This window comes from Tachysurus fulvidraco, chromosome 18 (assembly GCF_022655615.1).
Source record: "Tachysurus fulvidraco isolate hzauxx_2018 chromosome 18, HZAU_PFXX_2.0, whole genome shotgun sequence".
In the NCBI taxonomy this organism is placed as follows: Eukaryota; Metazoa; Chordata; class Actinopteri; order Siluriformes; family Bagridae; genus Tachysurus; species Tachysurus fulvidraco.
In genome coordinates, this window is record NC_062535.1 from 13,208,812 (window position 1) to 13,222,577 (window position 13,766).

A 13,766-nucleotide genomic window follows, 5' to 3' on the forward strand; every position below is an offset into this window, starting at 1 on the left:
GCGGACAAATACAGTCTTAACAACCAAACCACTAGCACAATATTTTAGCATTTGATTCATGAGCATCATAATTAGTACTCCTGAAGTGCGATTATACCCATATCCAGAGCAACTTACTCCTTCTTTATTAAAAAGAGATTCTCTATATGGTTGCCAGGTCCATTAAGTAAACAGCTTTGGTAGACAACCCTGTAAACTCTGACCCATGTTATATTCTTTTCGGACTCCTTTGTTTGTTATATTCTTAACCATTAGAACATCTATATGATTTTCATATTCTACTGCATTTTGCTCTGTATGATTTAGACATTGGGTTCTTACTCGAATTTGCCCATCATCCTTTTTAGTCCACAGTGATATTCTGTTTTTTCCCATTAACCTAGGACATGTTCCATTCTTTGTCCTGTTTAAAGGAATTCTGTTCCATTTTAATTTGACCTTTTATATTTGAGAATCATTTCTTTTGAATGGCATATAACTAGTCCACTTGGTCCCTGTAAAATAAGCACCAATTGGATAGACAATGTTTCTGTCATAAATTTTCTTCTGTTTAGTTTTTTTCTGTTGTTCCTAAGGTGGTAGTATTGATCGTAGGCCATACGAAGATGTGTAAAGACAGATACATTCTCATGCACTGATCTGTTACATTGTTTATAAGGTAATCCAAAATTCCAAACTCTCTTTCTATCTTCATAGGCAGTCCATGTTCAGTTGGACTACGGGTCCATACAACATTCTGGGTGAGCCAATGAGGTCCAGTCAGAGGGGTTTTCTTCCATTGATTCTAATAAAATCCCGTAATTCCTATCTTTACTTTCATCTCTTCGTGCCATCCTGTAGTATTTGACCTAAACAGTTATGTTTCTCCCTCCATATGTTCATTATATTAATAGAATGGTTTGTTAGTGGTTCTGTTGCATTAACATAAGAACCAAACATTGAGTTATTTTTTATTATTTTTATAGTCCTTGGTCCCCTTTGCTTCTCTTTATCTAATTGCCAATATTTCTGACTGCAGTTTCCACGTCTATCACACACTGGAACTTGTATTGTGATATTGAAACACGTACCCACATTGCCTCTTCATTTGGAATTCTAACACTGGATTGATTACAATGCAAAGTCAACATTAAAAAATTGCAAAAACATTGCACCTTCCATCCCCAATGGGTTGGTATGATTAAGGTTTCCTGCTTTATTATTGGGCTTTTCCTGCTGTGTTTGTGCTTTTGGGGATTTTTCCCTACCTAACGACCTGGAGGTCAGTTGGGCCTCTTAGTAGGGTTATAATTCTTTCTGTGGTCGTCGGTGACCAACTACACTGATATTTTTACTTTACGGGGAATCGTTCCTATAGTCGCTCCGTAGTTACATTTAGTTAGTTACATTTATTAATTTTCTTGCATATATGTTCCAATGCAGTTTCCATTTTGTTACATTGTCTTTTTTCACCACTTGTATTTCCTGTAGCTGTTTTATTGTCCAATTTCTGGATTCATCCATTGTCCTAAACCAGGTTAACTATAACGTATATACTATCATTAATATTTTTATTACTGCAATTCATTATTACTTCTGGCAAAGGATTTATGACGTGCTGCTGGGGCTTTCATTATTTGTTGAGCTGAAATGTCTCCCATTTGATCAGGACATTTGGGATCAAGCTCTTCAATTGTTCTATTACATGGTTGAAATAGCTGAGTCTCAGTAACTTCTTCCTTTAATCCTATAATTAATATGGTTATTGATAATAAAAACAGGGTTATAAAGGATAGCAGTCCTATGCTAGATGCACAGCACTGGTGTTCCCTTCTTCTCTTCATTCTATAACACAGATTAAGATTTTTTCTTATCATTCTGTTTTCCTATTTTACTTAACCACCCTTTTACTTTTCTCACTCTCTTTAGAATCTCTGTCAACCCATTTTCTTTTACCGCTCCCTGTTTTAAAAACACTCTTTCTTCTACTCTTGCTATTTCAGCACTTACTCCTTCTAAGGTTTTATATAATCCCAAGACTGTTGGGCCTATGGACCTTTTTACCATTATCAGAACTCTTCCTGAGCTCTCCTTCTCCTCCTGAGAAGGTTGATGTCTCATATCTCTTCGTCCACTGGGAATAATGTTAAAGCAAATACTTTTCAGCAGTATCATTGTTTCCATTCCCATTGAATTGAGCCTACTTTTTTCTGGTTTTACACAGAGTTTAGGACTAAAATTTATAGTCTCTAGTTGTCTCCAAGGGAATTTTTCTCCCATGCTATCTTGGGATTCTCCTTCTCTTATCAGCTTCCCTATCCGGTCAGTTAATAGGAGTTTTTCCCATTTTCCAGGCCCAGTTGCGCACCAGACTATTCCAGTCATTTCTCCTTTCGGCTCTCTTCTTTTGCAGAACACACAATTCTCTATGAGATATGGGCTCTTATTTTCATTGATCCTTTCAGGTGTCTCCATCCTACTCCCCCTCTTTCTACACTCTTCTGCCTTCAGCAAGACTAATACTTCTGAGTTATGTGGTCTAATTAGTAGATATACTAATCCTGCCTGAGAATGGATATGCTCTATGGCTGTGATAAAAGTTACAGTTTCTGAGCTTGATCCTTGGGCCATATTAAATCTTGTAAAGAGTTTATTCCGCTGTTTTCTAGCAGAACTGTTTGTTTATCTACTGTATTATTTTTTTTACTGTATCGACGGTCCCTACCTTTTCCTTAAATCTGCCGTTTTTAATTGTTCTTTGTATGTAGACCGTGTCTCCGGGTTTCAAATTATTTGACCCTTTTGTCTTTGAGTCAGCTATTGGGGTTCTCATCCTGTAATTAACATAATTCAATTCAAGTTTATTTGTGTAGCCCTTTTTACAATAGACATTGTCTCAAAGCAGCTTTACAGAACATAAACATAAAGAAGAAGGTAAACATAAGGAATAATAAAAGAAATAAGGATCAATAAAAGAAAAAGAATTAACAGAATAAAAATTCAAGATTATTATTATATATTTCACAATCTGTATGTATTTATCCCCCTATGAGTAAGTCTGAGGTGACTTGGGCAGCAGTGGTAAGGAAAAACTCCCTTAAATTGGTAAAGGAAGAAACCTTGAGAGGAACCAGATTCAAGGGGGGACCCATCCTTATATGGGTGACACTGGGGGTGTGATTGTAATATACAGGCAAATAAATGTTGTATTGGTGTAAGCATCATGGACTTCAGATCTCCTTAGTATCACAGAGTCTAACTGGAGATGTCTCAGGATTCTTAGAGTCGGCCTCGGCTCAGTGGAGGTCCAAAGGCTTCGTCCCACAGAGGACGTGGGAGCTGGTACAATGTCTGGATGCCTCGGGATGGGTACAAAGAGAGAAGCAGTGGAGAGGGATTAACATATCTAGACAGGGTATGATTAGTTCATAATCAAGACAGGGTATGGTTATTTCTTCCCATGGTTTGGTTTTTTTTCTAGTAAACCAGTCTTTAACCTCTCTTATATTTACAGCATTTGGCAGACACCCTTATCCAGAGTGACATTAATTGCTTAAATCTCTAACATTGAATACATTAATGTTGGCTCACTAGGTTACATACTTAAGATACAATGAGTTTAAAACATTTGTTCAAAGGTATAATGAAAAAGTGTCAAAGGTTGTATTTTTTTTAAATGCAAAAGATAAGGAAAGAAGTATGGGGTCAGAATTGTTTCGTTATTCTGAATAAATATACTATGATCCACAAATAAATATAAAGAGTTTCACAAATATTTTTTAAATCAACAAATGCACAATAAGCAAACCATAAATATATGTTATAAATTTCACAAAAAGAAAAATGAAATTCACAAATAAATAAAATGGAATTTGCAAATAAAAAAACATTTATAAATATATATTTAATTGTATTTATTTGTGAATGGCGTTCTGTGCAATTGTGAATCACTGCACGCATTTGTGGTTTGCGCTCTGTGCATTTGTGGATTTGAAACATTTCTAACGTCAAGACGTGCACAAGAATTCACAAATAGGTGGACTCCGCCCACCGTCTACCTCCAACCAATCACGTTCTGATTTACTCGCACTATCATGGTTTAATATGTACTGCAAAATACAATAAAAAAAAAAACATTTGTCGCAGATTCGAGAACAATCTGGTAACCCTGTATGGATTATAGCCAGCACTGAAGGTTAGTTCAATTCTGCTTTCTTTGGAAACGATTTCAGGATCGTCAATGGGTCCAGTGGTACTGTGAAGAGCGAGTAAATCAGAACGTGATTGGTTGGAGGTAGACCATGCCACGATTGGTCAGCACCACGAGACCGTTGTCCGATTGGCTGGAGTAGATGGTGGGCGGAGTCCACCTATTTGTGAATTCTTGTGCACGTCTTGACGTTAGAAATGTTTCAAATGCACAGAACGCAATCCACAAATGCGTGCAGTGATTCACAAATGCACAGACCGCGATTCACAAATGAGCAGGAAGCCATTCACAAATAAATACAATTAAATATATATTTATAAAAAAATTTTATTTGCAAATACCATTTTATTTATTTGTGAATTTCATTTCTTTTTGTGAAATTTGTAACATATATTTACGGTGTGCTTATTGTGCATTTGTTGATTTAAAAAATATTTGTGAAACTCTTTATATTTATTTGTAGATCATAGTATATTTATTCAGAATAACGAAACAATTCTGACCCCATAAAGAAGTGCTAGTTGAAGTGTTTCCTGAATAAGTAGGTCTTCAGCCGCCGCTTGAAAATAGTCAGTGACTCAGCTGTCCGGACCTCTAGGGGAAGTTCATTCCACCACCTTGGTGCCAGAACAGAGAAGAGTCTCGTAGTATACTTGCCTCTTACCCTGAGAGATGGTGGAAGCAGTCGAGCAGTGCGAGGGGGTGAGAGGTAGTTTTAGGTAGGATAGGTAGAGTGATGGTGAAGGATACCAGGTGATGATCAGATACGTGTAGTGGGGTAGCAGTCACGTCTGGAGCTGGAGAAGGACGGGTGAAAACCAGGTCCAGGACATTGCCTCCTTTGTGTGTGGGGATGTAGCTGTTGAGTGTGAGGGTGAATGAGTCGAGAAGAGACAGGAGGGAAGAATAATGTAGCTTGTCAGAGGGGAGGTTGAAGTCACCTATCGGAAGGGAAAGCACTTAGCAGTGAATCCATTTCTTCCAGGAAGTCTCCTAGGGGACCAGGAGGGCGGTAGGCAACAATGATAACAAGGTTGATTGGAGAGGTAACTGCAATGGCATGGAATTCAAAAGAAGAGATGGTTAAATGAGAGAAGGGGAGAGGTGTAAAGCACCATTTCTTTGACAACAATAAACCTGTACCACCACCCCTGCTTGTTTCTGGTGGTGAGTGAGAGAAAGCATAAGCAGAGGATAAAGCAACTGGTGTAGCAGTGTTCTGTGGGGATATCCAGGTCTCTGTTAGCGCAAGGAAATTTTTGCTCTTATTGCTCTTTCTGCAATTCCGTTTGACTCAGGTTGATATTTCACTGCTTTTGTCCATTTTACACCATGTTTGCTTAAAAAGCCTTCTACCTCTTGCCCTGTAATGTTGTGAGCATTATCGCCTCTCACAGAATAAGGTGTTCCATGGTGTTTTGAAGTATTGCTCTAAACATTTCACTACAAAAGCTTCTGTTGCTGTTGGGGTAGGATAAATTACTTTTACATTAGTGTACTTGTCTACTATCATCAAGAAATAACAATTTTTCTTAGGTGTCATTGGTCTTAGAGGTCCTGCAAAATCTATGCTGATTTCCTGACCTTCTTCCTCAGTCTTAAAATGTCCATAACTGTTGCTTCTTGCTGTCATTATTTTCCCACAATTAGAACATTTCATTTTAATCTTTTCATACAGTTTTACAAAGTTTGGGACATTTATTTTGTTTTTAGTTAAGAACATTCCATTTCGTGGATGGATGTAAATTATCATCACGTAAATTTTGTAAGAGTGTTATACAATCTTCACAATTTCTAACCATATTTACTGAAAATAACATATCTACCTCCCTATTTCCTTCAGCGGCATAGGTTTTCTGCTTAGTGTCACTACTTTGGTGAACCACCGTTGGTCTTACTTCCTTTCCTAATTCATTCTTTATGAGCTATTTCCTTGTGTTTAGCTGTTACAAAGCCATTTAACTTCCATGTGTCTAAATGTTGATTGTAAGCATCTACCACATATTCAGAATCTGACACAATTATGGGGTTCTTCCAGCCTCTGTCAGTGCAAAAGGTCAGTGCTTGGAGCAAAGCCGCCACTTCAGCGGCCTGTGCACTTCCCGTTTTATCTTCTGTCACATTCCTGAATATGTTTTTGCCTTTGTTTTTACAAGTTATGGCACTTTTAACTTTGCCATCTTTGCTAGATCCGTCAGTAAAAACAACGTGCGTTTTTCTATCTACGCAGGTCTCTTTTTTCTTTCTTTGACCCCTTCTTCACCCTATATTTTAGTTGTATGTCATGTAAAATCACTCCTAATTCTCCCCAGGTAAACTGGTGAAGTTTTTCTTTATTTTTTAATGAGATTCTTTTTCTCATTTTCTAAAGTAGTTATTCCTCCTGGTTCAACTGCGTCTGCTTCAATTATTACTTGCTTTGTTTTAGCAAATGTTTTGAGAGAAATCAAGAGCTTAGTTATAGTTGTTAAAATATCTATAGCACCGTTTGGCTCATGTTTCAACTGTTTTCCTTCTTTTGTGTAAGAGTAAAAGCTGACTGGTATTTTTCCTCCTTCATTATAGAGTACTGCTTCAATCTCAGTGTCTGTGTTGTTTACATAAACCACCAGATCTGTTTCTTCATCTCGTCTGACTAGTTTTGCTGAGTCTAATGCCAGTTGTAATGAAGTCTCCTTTAGTCTCTCATCCTTCTCTTCCCATCTTAATGACTTTGAAGACGTCTTTTTATACAAGGGTTTTGCATGTCGACTATATCCTCGAATTAATTGTCTTACATAGTTCAGAGTTCCAAGTAAGCTCTGAAGATGTTTCACTGCGGTAGGTTTTACTCCTTGCCACTTCTCTAAACGTTGTCTCATTGTTAATGATAGTGATTTACCAGTTCCTGTTATAGTAAATCCTAAGAATTCAACTTTACTCTTTCCGATCTCCATTTTCTTTAGAGAGGGCTTTAGACTTTCCAATACTTCTCCAAGTATTTGGAAGTGTTCATCCTCTGTCTCTGTCATGATTAGAATGTCATCAATATACACAACAGTTTTAGGCACATCTTTTAAGATTTCTATCATTGCTGCCTGAAATAAATTTGGGTTGTTGATGAATCCCTGTGGGAGTCTGGTATATACATATTGGTTCTGTTCCCATGTGAACACGGTTTTATCCTGAGATTCTTTATCAATGGGACATGACCAAAATCCATAAGCTAAGTATATTTTTGATAAGAACTTTCCCATTCCTAATCCATTTGTGGTGTCATGTGCATTTATTAAATATCAAGTATCAAAGCTTTGTAGTCACTAATCTCCAGAATCCATCTGGTTTTGCTACTGCTTGTATAGGTGCATTAGTGGGTGCACTTTTGACCTTTTTTATTGCTCCTTGTTTTTCTAACTCTCTGATGGTTTGTCTTATGGACTCCGTCGCTTCTTTTTTAACAGGATATTGCCTTTGGGGACTAGGAGTCCCTCCTATGATTTTAGCAGTATGTTCAGGGCCCATGAGGCCACAATTTTTGCTTTTACTGTATATGTCTTTATATTTTAGCAGCAGTTTCTCTAATCTCTTTTTGCCAAGGTTAGTTTCCTTAAGAATTCTCTCGATTTCTTTCCCTTGATCCACTTTAGTGTTGCCACCACACACCTCTTTTTCTTTTATTTCACCATCATGTGCCTCTATTAGGTATTTATTTCCTATAATTTCTAAAGTAGCCTGTCTCTTTGTACCTTTGTCAATTTATTTTGTTAGGAATATGGTTAGGCCATGCTCCTGTATTATTTTTCCAATTTTTTTAATTGGTTCATTTTTGTGTTATTAGTACAGTGTTCTATTCTGGCCTGATTTTATGCACTAAAAGCTGATTTATCAATTCTGTCAGTGAATTCAATATTTGTCCTGCTTTAAGCACTTGATTAGCTCTTTCTAGCAGATCTTTCCCCCTTAGTTCAGTTCCTGCAAGTACTTGGAACATGATGGGGTCTGTAAATACTTTAGTTGTGTTAGTTATTCTTTTTACAGCAGCTCTCTTTTTCATTAGCTCTATATCTTTTTTAGAATTTCATCTATTTCACCTGAAGTCTCCGGTATGCATTCTTCAGCAGAGGAGCTTCCTCTATAAGGGCTTAAGGCCCTTGTACAGTACTAATCCCATCACATTCATCTTCAGAGTCAAAGTCAGCCCGGGCCTGGAATCGGGGCGTGTCTGCTCTTTCTAGGCTGGGATTGGATTTCTCAATCAGTCTGTCTCTCAGTCCCCTTACATGGGGGTCTCAGATCAGTGAAATCAGAGATCACATGACACAAGGCTTTTTACATCGGTCCACTTCTCATTTCTATTAAATCCATTTTATTTATGTCTCAACTGTAAACTGCCAGTTCCTAAGCTGTGCTCGTCATCATACAGCGGCAAACTTAATCAAAGCTAGATCAAATTAGTTTAACATGATTAAAGCATGCGTGTTGCAGCACACAGTCAGTTCCCTAAACTTACATGTAACTTTACCGATTCCCGGAACAGTTGGCCAGAATCCAAACCTAAATTCTGCCTACCCTTGAGGTGAATTGTCTAAAGATGGAAAGATCGAGTATATGAAAAAATCTAAATGTTACTACTTTACTACTACTTAGAATCCTGTTGCTGGGTCACTCTCGTGGTTGCCCAGATCTCTCACCACCAATAGTCAATTGTGTGTTTCGACAAAGTAACCATCTTCGGGTTGGTCTGGACCAGACCAATCATGGATCAACATCGAGACTGGCACACAGGCGAGGGATATCTCGGTTCACAATCCAAGATTGTGGTGGCAACTTTTAATCTATATTTAAAGAAACGTCCACTGTTTCTCCAGTAGCTAAATGTAGTAATTTTTTTATTTCAAATCAGTTAACTTATTTGCCTCTCTGAGGCGACTCCTGTCTTCTTTATTTGGTTCAATACGGCTGAGGTTAACACATACTTTGTCATTTACTTTAATCCTCTGCTCGCCTGCTCTGTTAGAGTTTCTCCTATCTTATAAAGTTTTTATTTTAGTTCGAGGTTGGATGTATCTTTCACCTTCACTTCTACTGGAAAATACATAGTCTGAGGATTCTTCCCCAGTAGCTATTGGGTTAATAAAAAATACCTTAGTACAGTCTTTCAGCTGAAGTAGAGAGGAGTAGAGACCACTTGTTTGAGGATCATCCCATGGCCTGGGTCTTTCTGAGTCTATGACATCATCATCTAATAATGAATGTCCCACATTAGTTCTTTTCCTAAGTACATTTACTAATTCTTAAGCCATGGGAGTCTTACCTCACCTTTCTTTGTTTCCTGCTATTGACATGCCACCTAAATTTAAATTCTTGAGATTTAAAGTCCTGTAGAGCTGCTAGGTAGGAGTCATCATACTTTAGACATGTACATGATAAACATACCACCACATCAACATCAGGATGAAGGCAGATAGAATTTAATGACCCTGATGATTTCACAACTGTGATGTCCTTCAACCCAACTGTATAGGAGCTCAGAATATTTAATTCAGTTGTAATGTCATCTAACCAGTGGTGTAGTCTAGTTTTTTTGTAGTGAGTATACTGTTATTTTTTTTCCCCTCCCAGTCTCATACGCACCCATCCTAGAGGGACACCCCATAGGCACCACCACACTCACTAATGCATAAAATATGCATCTACATGTAATTTAGAGCATTATTAAAGACTGCTTGTGTGTTATCAACATTCCAATTTATTATAAGCAACAAAAGACAGTCAGCTGAAAAAACCTGTGCTCCAGGTCCCATATTCATATAAAATTTAAGGCTAAATGTAGCTCTTAAAGGTATAGTTCCTGGGACCTGGAGCTCCGGTTTTATCAGCTGTCAATTTTCAATGTACATTTAAGAGTGAACAATAAACATTTTACAGTTTTATCACCAACACTCTTTCATTGCAGAATATTATGAACTGGTAGTTTACAAAGCTTTCCAAATACATTTGTACTCGTGCTGTGGGTGAAATGCCTCCCGAAGCTGCTGTAGCTTTAGGCGCAGGCTTCTGGGCAACCCGGAAGCGAGAGAGTGGAACAGCGGCGGTTCAGCACCTTGGCCAGCGGCGCTAACCGTGAGCCCCCAATCTCCAGCACCATGGACAGCACCGCGGCAAGTGAGAGCGGGGCGGAGCGGCCAAAACTCCCGCCGAAAATTACGGATCAATCAGGAGCGCCGCTGGTGCATTCACCCTCCAGGAGGAAAGCACAGCAGTAAGCAAGGCTCAGCGGCTGGCGAGGGGAAAAGGGCGCGTGCCAAACGAGACTAATGCTTGTCATTTTTCTACTATCTTTTTACAGAGACCTCCAGCTGACTCATGACTCCTGGCTGCCGACTGAGCCTGCATGATACCCCTGGAGAGAACTGCTCCGCCACTAGCCTACCGCCCTCCTCCTGTTGTCCAGACAGAGAGCCTGGACCTTTGCCCAGAGGCCCCTTACAGGAAGGATCTATTTTGCTTTCACTGCCTCCCTAATTTTCGTTCTGCTTCAGTGATTAGAAAAATTAAACTCACTCTTCTCTTAAAACCCAGATCCAGTCTCTCTGCCTCTTCTTCCGTGTATATATATATTTGAATTAAAGTGGTCACTGCATGGTGTATATCACATGCTTGCTTCAAGTGATGGATTACATTCGGACAGTAATCCATCTAGTTGGGCACATGACTGCATTAGGAAAAGCATGAGCTGTAGTCATGACTTGTGAGAGTGTGCTGCCACAAGACTTGGAACAGACTCAGTCTTTGATTCAATCTCTCTAAAGTCCTGCCAGCTTCAGGAGCACTGGCTTTTATTTTTGTAAGGAACACTAACAGGGTTTATGGTTAAAAAATAAAAATAAAGTAACATGCATGTGGAAATGGCTGGGAGGTGTATCATCGGTAGCACAAAAATTCAGCACGAGTGTGAAAAAAGGCACGTGACTACAAAGTCTAAAGAAAGCATTTGTTGGTTTTCTCACAAGTACAGTAGGTCTCCTGATTTACTCTGATGCATTGAAACATTGAACAGAATGCTTTTGTCACACTTCTAAGCACATAAAGGAAATCAACATAAATGTAAAGTGATATTATTTCTTTGGCTTTGCTATGCATACACATGTATGATCAATAATAGATAGGCTGATACAGTAGATCCATAAACAAACCAACACAATCATTCCTTTAAAACTGAATGACTCACCCCTCGAATTGCTCCTCTTGGCTCGTTTAAACCTTCTTCCGCCATTCAGCAAAGCATGTGCAAAATTTCCAAGCAGAGTAAAAGTACAAGACTGCTTTTTGGAGCACTCTAAAGCATTCAGGCTAGGAGGGAGACGACCAGGTTGTGTGCAGCACCTCCTCCTTCTCCTTTACCTCTCATGACTGACTCATGCATCATCTCATCAAGAGCGTTCAGTTTACCACATGCACTTACACCCAGAATTCAAACTATTATTATCACACATGATGGTTAGAAATCCTACAAATTTTACATCTGAAAATCTGCAAACTTAACTGCAAACAAAAATATTCTTTATACAAAAGTTATATACAGGTAGGTGTGATTTGGCAGTGTATGTCTTTTAGTATATAACTCCTAAGTCTTCCATTTGACCTTTGACCCTTATTATAAGATGTTACCTAACACAGTGGAGTGAACATGGCCTGAATTTAGCTAAAACCCTAAAGTGAATTTTTTGTTAATAAAAGCACGTCCCAAAGTGTTTAAATTTTTCCTCTCTCAAACTAGTTTGATCTTGCTATCGCTTGTTATATCAGTATTCATTTCCTCACCAAATTCTCTCTTTTTTCCTTTTCTCCTAAAGATGAAAAACAAATCATGAGAAAAAGCACATGTCCCTGTCCTGAAGAATGTAAATATACAGATTTACATCTAACTGTTTCATAGCACTGACAGTAGAGACTCCTTTTTACAAATGCTAAATAAACATCTCCATACAGAAAACCTCATTGTTTACTTTATTATTCTGTGTATCTGGAAAATCTGCTATACATATCTAATGTACTGGATAATGTACAAATCTTTGATAATGTGCTTTGATAATGAGTGAATCCTTATCATCATCTACTTTGTTTTGCAGATGCAACTACGGTCAGAGCTGCTGTCACCTTCTAACCGAACAGATGTGAAATTTCAAGAGTGCTGTGCTCTAAGAATTCAATTTATTATAGGTTAATTATAGGAAGCAGTGGATTTTTTTTTCATTATGATATTGTTAGCATATGTTAAATTATCCAAAAACAAATTCTGGAGATTTGAACCTGGATTATGTAAAATCCATGATGATAGCATGTATATTCTAAACAAAAATGAAATAAAAAACTGATCATTCTGTTTCACAGTGTGTTGGCATTAACTCCTGAATGAACTCATAAGAATGAAAAAGTCTTAGCACAAGAACATCACATGTTCCTTTCCTTCTCCCTCTGTCTCAGTCTTGTGACTGGTTTTTATTTTTATAAATAACGTGGTTAGGGCTTAATTCATACCCGTATTGTGACTGTTATTCTAATATATGAAGACTTTTGGCTGTTCCTGAAGTTAGTAGACAAGCAGACAAGCTTGGTAAAAGCAGCAGTGGGATTCAGACACAAAATGAAACAACTTTGCCTTTCACAGGAAGGTCACTCTTTAAATCCTTAGGGTCACATGAATCAGAAATAAAATGGGAATAGAATCAGTATGTAGTCTTTGAGAACCATCCTGACTTTCATACACAACTCTATTCATTGTTTCTCTTTTGGATATAGGTTGCAAAAAACTCACGTTTTCTTTCATTTACTTTAAACAGTTCTCTTGTGTTTATTATAGTAATAATAATTTAGTTCTTTTCATACAATAAAGCAAGTTGTAAGGAACTATTGGGACAATTCACTGCCAGTCTACCAGAGGGGGTGTTTGCAGGTGGATTGCTAATCCTTGTTTAATGTCATGTGTTCGTTTCATGTGTTCAGTCACCTGTTAATAATTATCCCTAATGTGTTGCCCTATTTATATCTGCCATTTGGGATTGAACAATTTCAGAATCTCCGGTTCGGTTGTAAGTTCATATGGGTGGCTTTTGGTTCTCCGATTTCCCCTACCTCCAAAAAAACAAAAACAAAAACAAAAACATGCTGGTAGATGAATTGATAACTCAAATTTGCCTTTAGGTCTGAATTGTGCTCCTTTGATCACATTTTTTATTTATTTGCTCTCTCCCTTCTCATTTTATATATTATTATACATTTAAGGGAGATGCCATGAATCCGTTTTTATATGACACATGATTACTATATTTTTCCACAGAAAATAAAGTAACAAACAAACAAACAAACAAACAATTAAATAAGGAACAAGCCTAATAAGACTAAATGCAGTCAAGTCTCTGTATAATAACTGATTGGTTTGTTATTCTGTACCTCCTTGACTGAAGGCCTGAACACATGCTCTTACACAAGGCCCTTAACACTCAACTGCTCTGCTGTGTAAATGAGATAAACCTAAGCCCCTTTAAGGATATTTGGTTATTTGGTTCATAATATTAATATATTATGATACCTTCAA

At 37.8% G+C, this 13,766-nt stretch overlaps 1 protein-coding gene across 1 annotated transcript in view; it reads right to left on the bottom strand.

The window, feature by feature from the left end:
- Window positions 1–13,766, bottom strand: part of LOC113663839 — a 260,165-nt gene that overhangs the window by 74,006 nt on the left and 172,393 nt on the right. The gene's annotated exons all lie outside the window — the stretch shown is intronic.